Here is a 7589-nt window from a genome sequence, read left to right on the forward strand (position 1 = left end):
TCACTACAAGCATTTGCGTTTTTTAAGTTTTAATTTTAAGAATTAAAATGTACCTGTAGCCTCAAGGCTCTATTTTCAATCTTGGAGGTACAAATTTTGAATATAAAAAAAGATGCCATCTAGTTCCTTCTTTGCAACTTGTGTGAATTCTGCTTCAAATAAGTGGATTTTCCCTGGCAGTATATGATGACTAGATTTCCCAAACAATTCCAATGACATACCACGAGACACTGCAAGAAAATGATAGTTAAAAACTAGTTAATTCATCTAAAAACCATTTACAACTGGGCAAACTATAGGTAAAGTGGTAATATACCAAAAATGAGTTAGAAAGGTATTATTTGTGGTGTTTTGAATACATTTGTTAACAGCAAAACTAAATATAAAATTATAGAGGATTCACTGTGGTACAATTAAAACATATCTCCCAAAGATCCTAATCAGTAAAACTGATTAAAAACAAAAGAATATAAAGCAAAAACACAGAGGGGCTAAAACAATTCCACAAGGGTCTTACCTCTTCACATTCAGTCCATGGAATACTACAATGCTCTCACAATCCCTACACTTTGTGAGGGATCTCAATTTACTAAAGTTGTGAGTAAGAGCTGCCTTTGACATCAATGTTTTCTTAAATGTTCCAAGGGAATTGGGAACTGAAAATAGATATATGTTAGTATGGAAGAATTGTAAGATGATGGGAAAATTACACCCTAAAGATTATATTTTGAATAATGTTTAGACTTTCTAATCATTCATATTTTACAAAAGGGTATTAATCTTAGTTTGTAACATTAAAAATAAAGTGATAGTAAAGAGAAGAGATTCAATCAGGGGAATTTTATAAAATATTCCAAAAAGAAAGAACTAACATGAATTCTGCTCAAACTTTTCCCAAAATATGAGGAAAAAGGAACTCTACCTAACTCATTTATAAAGCTAATATCATTTTAATACCAAAACCCGGTAAAGTTGCCATAAGAAAGGAATAATACTGGCCAATCTCCCTAAAGAACATAGATGCAAAAATTCTCAACAAAATATTAGCAAACTGAATCCAACAAAACATTAAAAGAATTATACACCACAACTAAGTGGGGTTTATACCAGGAATACAAGGATGGTTCAACACAATAAAATCAATTAATGTAATACAGCACATTAATGAATCAAAAGGGAAAAAAATCATATGATCATCTCAATTGATGCTGAAAAAGCATTCAACAAAATACAACACCCTTTTCTGATATAAACACTCCAAAAGATAGGAACCAAAGGTAACTACCTCAATATGATAAAGGGAATATATGAAAAACCAATAGCCAGCATCATATTCAATGGAGAGAGATTGAAAGCTTTCCCCCTAAGATTAGGTATGAGACAAGCATACCCACTGCCACCACTATTATTCAACATTGTGCTAGAAGTTCTAGCTAGAACAATCAGGCAGGATAAAGAAATAAAAGGCACCCAAATTGGAAAGGAAAAAGTAAAACTTTCATTATTTGCAGATGACATGATACTATACTTGGAAGATCTTGAGAAATCTACAGCAAAGTTACTTGAGCTAATAAACAAATTCAGCAATGTGACAGGATACAAAATTAATGTGCAAAAATCAGTAATGTTTTTATACACAAGCAATGACCTAGCTGAGGAGTCAGTTAAGGAAAAAATTCCATTCAAAATAGCAACTAAAAGAATCAAATACTTAGGTATGAACTTAACTAGAGATGTAAAGGACTTCTACACAGAAAACTATGTAACATTGCTAAAGGAAATCAAAGGGGATGTAAATAGGTGGAAAGACATTACCTGCTCAAAGATAGGAAGGCTAAATATAGTTAAGATGTCAATTCTCCCCAAATTGATCTACAGATTCAACAGAGTACCAATCAAAATTCCAACAACCTATTTTGAAAACTTGGAAAAGCTAGTTACCAAATTCATCTAGAAGGGAAAAGACCCCAAATAGCTAAAAGTATCCTAAAAAGAGAGAACAAAGTGGGAGGATTGACACTCCCTGACTTCAAAATCTATTACAAAGTCACAGTGGTTAAAACATCAAGGTACTGGCACAAAGACAGAAGCATTCAATCTAGAGTACAGACAGATCACCAAATCTATGGTCAACTGATTATGACAAGGCCCCCAAATCTTCTGAATTGGGACAAAATTGTCTTTTCAATAAATGGGTATGGAAGAACTATGTATCAATAGTGAAAATAATGAAAGAGGATCCCTATCTTACATCCTATACAAAAATTAACTCAAAGTGGATCAAACACCTAAATATAAGAACTTCTATAACCATGGAAAAGGTAACAGCAGAGGCTTATAATACAGAATATAGGGAACTTAGAGATACATAGAAACTAGAGATGGGCGAACAGTTAGCCCATCTGAGATTGAATTCCAATGTAACGGAATAGATAGAAGTGAAGGTGGCTCTATAGTAGGTCTATAAATCTATAAATAATATTACCATATTGAATATGAACAAGATTGAAAGGGGTTGTATAGACCTACATGCCCCATTGATTAACACTAGAAATATAAATTAGTTCTTGCAAGAACTACTTCAAAGGTATGATTCGTGTACAAAGAGTGTTTAAGTCCAGGGTACAGGGGAAAACTGCTATGGGTTATGTTTAACAGGAAAAAAGCAGTGTCATAGCAATAGCAGAGATAAATAATGGGGGGAGGGATGAGAATTAAGAGGAGGTTTAGATTTCTTATTTGGTGAGGGTATGTTTATTGGCTTTCTTTTCCTTGGGAACATGAAATTATCTAAAATTGAGAGTGTTGGCAGACTGTGGACTTTGGGCACTTTACATGATCCCTGACGAACGCAGGTGGTTGAAGGATTCACCGACTGAGAAGTAGATTGGCAAACAATGGTGTATACTTATGACTGAAGGTTGTGCTGCTACAAAAAGAGGAATAGAAAGATTAAAGATGATGGTGGAGTTTTATACAAAGAAGACAGGATTTAACAAATGAACATGATTGCTGAATCTTTAAATTGATATCTCTTTTAGTCTCCAGTATCTTAGAGCAGCTAGAAGTAAAAACCTAAAATTGTGCAATTTAACTCATGTCAAACTGTGAAATATGTTCTACAATAATTATGGTGCTGTGCTTTGAAATTTATTGCTTTTTGTGTATGTTATTTTTCACAAAAAAGAAAGAAAAAAGTCCATTGTGATGATAAAAAATATATTTAAGTCTTCTAGCCTCCTATATTCTGGAGCAGCTGGAAATAAAAATCTGAGAGAATCATATGGTAGCCCATGACAAACTCTTATTGAACAGTGCTTTGAAACCTATTGCTTTTTTTATTTCTTTGCTTTGTATATATGTAATACCATACAATAAAAAAATTAAAAGATATATTCCCCCCTTAGGGGGGGAATGCTGGTGCCAGCTGTTAAGATAATATAGTTTTCATATTGCTACATAAGTATCCCAGGAGTTTATCAGCTATGTCTAGAATAACCAATGGTTAAATATACCAGGCCAAGTGTTCTCCAGCCCACCCAGGTAGGTCGTGTGGTGGCCAAAATAGGTGGCCGTCCAGGTAGGGGTGGGGGGGTTGGACCTCACCAAAGGGTCCTGGTTTTCTTCTTAGCTTTGCAGACACAGAAACCGAATTCTCTCAGCTCATCCAATGGTAAGATTTACATTAACCAAGAGCAGAATGAAAATGTGCAAATTGACATCAGAAGCTATGCTGGACTCAAGAGTTGAGTCCTTTTAAATCCTCCTTCTTGGTAATTTAAGTCCACACAGGAGAATAAATTATACACCACAGGACTGTCTGGTCAGCATGGGCACAGAATACAATGTTGGGGAGGCAGTCAAGGTAGAGGTCAAGATCGCAGCCTCTAGAATGAGGCAGTCCAAATATAAAAACCTGAGCTCCATAATTTGCTATCTGAGCGGCTTTGAATAAATTACCTAATGTCTGTGTGCCTCAGTTTCCTCATCTGCAAAATGGGGATATAATAGTATCTGCCTTTTAGAGTTGTTGAGAAAATTAAATGAGTTAATACAAGCCAAGTTCTTAATAGAGTATCTGATCTCTGATCAAGACTTAACCCTCCAACCTCAATATTTATAAAATCATCTCTTACCATAAATTTGTGTAGCCCTTTGTATTTGACAAATCACTTGACACCCATTGCCTTATTTGATCATCACTTTGATCTCATGAGGCAGGTAGGGCAAGTATCTATCCCATCTGGGGGAAACTGAGGCTCACAGAGGTTGGGAAACTTGTCTAAAGTCACACAGGCTGCTGGGTCTTATTCTGGGGTCTTAGCTCTCAAATCTAGGATCCTAGATTCCATACCCTCTCTGTCTCTCTTGGGATGGTCAACTTCTTCAGATGGTGAAATCTTTTTGTTTTTCTTTTTGTCCAGAATGCATTTTTTCTTTTAAAAAAAATATTGATAACATACGCACAACATAAACATGCTACTTTAACCATTTTTAAGTGTACAATTCAATGGCATTAATTACATACTTAAAATATTGTGGAACCATCACCACCACCCATTACCAGAATTTTTTCATCACCCCAAACAGCAATCCAGTACCATGAAGCAATAACTCCCCTCATTTCCTCGCCCCAGCCCTTGGCAACTTCTAATCTATATTATGAATCTATGAATTTGCTTAGTCTATATACCTCACATATGTGAATCATACAATGTTTGTCCTTTTGTGCCTGGCTTATTTCATTTAGCATGTTTTCAAGGTTCACCCATTCTGTAGCATGTATCAAAACTTCATTCCTTTTTATAGCTGAATAACTCATTATATACCACAATTTGTTTATCCATTGATCTATCCATGGAGACTTTGTTATTTCCACCTTTTGGCTATTGTGAATAATGCTGATTGGACACTGGCATACAAGCATCTGTTTGAGAACCTGTGTTCAGTTCTTTTGGATATATACAATAGCTAGGTTACATGATAATTTGATGTTTAACTTTTTGAGGAACATCATTTGTTTTTATTGCTTCAGATTTAGAGTATGGTATTTTCTGATCTTGTTTCCAAACTCTAAGGAAATGTATAGCTGACCATTGGGGTCACACATTGCCTAGCACCAAGGGAGTTAACAGCCCTGCAACCCTTCTGCAGGGGTGGCTCACATCAGTGACTCCTAAAGAGTAGCAGAAGAGTCAAGGACAAACTGGCAATGCCAAACAGCCCTGGAGCTCTCAGCTCCAACGGAGATGACAGGCTCCAGTCTGGATGGGGTCATCCAGAGAGGAAGCAAAGTTTAGGGGATAGACATGAGGTCACCAGCAAAGAGGCAGCAGGAGTCCCACCAGAGGGAGGGCTAACCACAGCAGAAATCAACCATGCCAGGACAGAAAGGAGGTTGGAGAACCAGAGCCCTGGTACCAGGTGGTCAGTGGCCTGCAGAACTTCCCCACTGCTCTGTGTGCAGCTGCTGGGGCCAGGCCTAGGTTTCATCACAGACCTGCCACGTCACAGGTGCCCGTGAACATTAGTTAAAAGAATGAAGACTGAGCCAACCCAACCCCCTGTACAGATGCTTTTGCACTGGTAAACTTGAGCTGGGGACCTACCAAGGGCCCTCTGAGTTCTCCCTCCATGTCCAATGACAGATGTTCTCCATATGAACACATGGCATTAAACCACAGCATCAACATAACTGACAACTTAAAGTTGTATATGAAACACGTTCACGTATGTTATCACATTTAACATTCATAATGATCCTGTGAAATGTTCTCATGTTCACTTTACAAATGAGAAAACTCAGATTTAGATAGGTTGGACCACTTCCCCAAATGAATGCAATCTATTAAGAATCAGAATCCAGGCTCAGGCCTCCTACTTCCTACTCCATTCGTTTTTCATTTCTCAGTGGCTGCTAGAAACTCAAAAGGAACCAAGTCAACTCTGACTTTTCTTTTTTTTTTTAGTATACAGGTAACACATCAGTATATTTTGTGGTGAAAAAAAAAAAAAAACTTAACTAATACCAAAAAGACTAAAGTCCCTCTTCCCACTTCATTTCCCCTTATCCAGTTCTGCCCCCTCAGTGGTAGCCTGTTACTGTTGGACATCCTTTCAGAGCTTTGCGGTTGCCTGTGTATGTACATAAAATAGCATTTGTCTTTGTTAAGGATACATGTGTTTCCTAACATAAATATGATCTTACTACACTTGTTGTTTTACAACTTAGTTGTTTTTTACTTAATGTTTAAGACCTCTTTCTACGTCAATGCATTTAGATCTATCTTGTTCTCTTTAACGCTATAGAGAATTTTTAAGTGATTTTGAGTGTTTCTATCGATAGTTCATTTACACAGGAAAACAGAATTCTAAAAAGTTCATTGACCTACTTGTCTGGTGTTTGTTGTTGACTTAAATGAAAAAAAAGATATATGAGATCCAGAGCTTGTGGATATTTTCTAAGTTTTTTTGTTTTGTTTTGTTCTAGTTTTTAACATATTTTTTTATTGTGAAATATATATACAAAAGAGTAGTAAATTTCCAAGTACATTTTAACAATTAATTATAGAACATATTTTAAAGTTTGGTATGGGTTAAAGTTCCACGAGTTTTCATTTTTCCTTCTTCCTATTCCAAGACACTGGAGACCAACAGAAATATCAGTACAGTGATTCCGCAGTCAAACTCGTTTGCTAAGTCCTATCTTGTCTGTCACACTCCTCCTTCTCTCTAACATATATAAAAGCAATACATTTCAAAGTACCTCGCAACAATTAGTTGTAGAACACATTTCAGAGTGTGGTATGGGTTACAATTCCACAATTTTAGGTTTTTATTTCTAGCTGCTCTAAGGTACTGGAGACTAAAAGACATATTATAATGATTCAGCCTCATGCTCATCCGTTCAATCCGACCTTCTCGGTATTACTCCATCATCACCTCTGAACTTCACTAAATTCTTAATTCCATCACCCAAACCAGGTGGCACTCACCAGAAAGGAGAAGACATCCGTTTCCAGCACCCAGGTTTGGGTCCTAGCGAGGCCAGGCGGACAGCCCAGCGCTCCAACGGCGGCGCGGAGGCTCAGCCCTCCCCGGAGGAGGCCCACGGGGCCCCGCTCCACACCGGCGCGCGGCTGCGGCTGCAGCACCTGCAGGCCCTGCTGGTCAAGCGGCTCCACCGCGCGCTCCGCAGCCGCAAGGACTTCCTGGCCCAGGTGGGCTGCGCCGCGGGCTGTGCCCCCGCCCCCGGGCGCTCTCGGGCACCGGGCTTTCCAGGCGGCGGTGTGCACTCGCCCTGGGGTCTGTCGGCTGGGCTTCCTCCTTGCCAGACCTTAGTTTTGATCCTTGGTAGCCCACAAAGCTTCTCTGTAGGTGTCAGACCTCACATTTCAGAGAAAATGGAGTAACAGTGAATGTGTAAATATTGTTGCTTTTTTCTTACATTCATTTTTGAAATGACCTTATATACATCAAGGTTGTTGACCTGCTTTTTCTTATGTTTCTTTTTTATTCTTCTTCTTCAGAAAAAAGAACTCTGGTTCAGAAAGCAGAAAGGTGACATGTTCTTTGAACTGCCCTTTAAT

At 37.9% G+C, this 7589-nt stretch overlaps 1 long non-coding RNA gene across 1 annotated transcript in view; it reads right to left on the reverse strand.

The window, feature by feature from the left end:
• Window positions 1-7113, reverse strand: part of LOC143649447 (uncharacterized) — a 31936-nt gene extending 24823 nt beyond the window's left edge. Inside the window, exons 1-2 of the long non-coding RNA XR_013159004.1 lie at window positions 6996-7113; window positions 54-230 (exon numbers count right to left, since the gene is read on the reverse strand). This is a non-coding gene — a long non-coding RNA (uncharacterized LOC143649447). The remainder of the gene's footprint in view (window positions 1-53; window positions 231-6995) is intronic.
• Window positions 7114-7589: the final 476 nt, after the last annotated feature.

Source organism: Tamandua tetradactyla, chromosome 11, assembly GCF_023851605.1.
Source record: "Tamandua tetradactyla isolate mTamTet1 chromosome 11, mTamTet1.pri, whole genome shotgun sequence".
Lineage (NCBI taxonomy): Eukaryota > Metazoa > Chordata > Mammalia > Pilosa > Myrmecophagidae > Tamandua > Tamandua tetradactyla.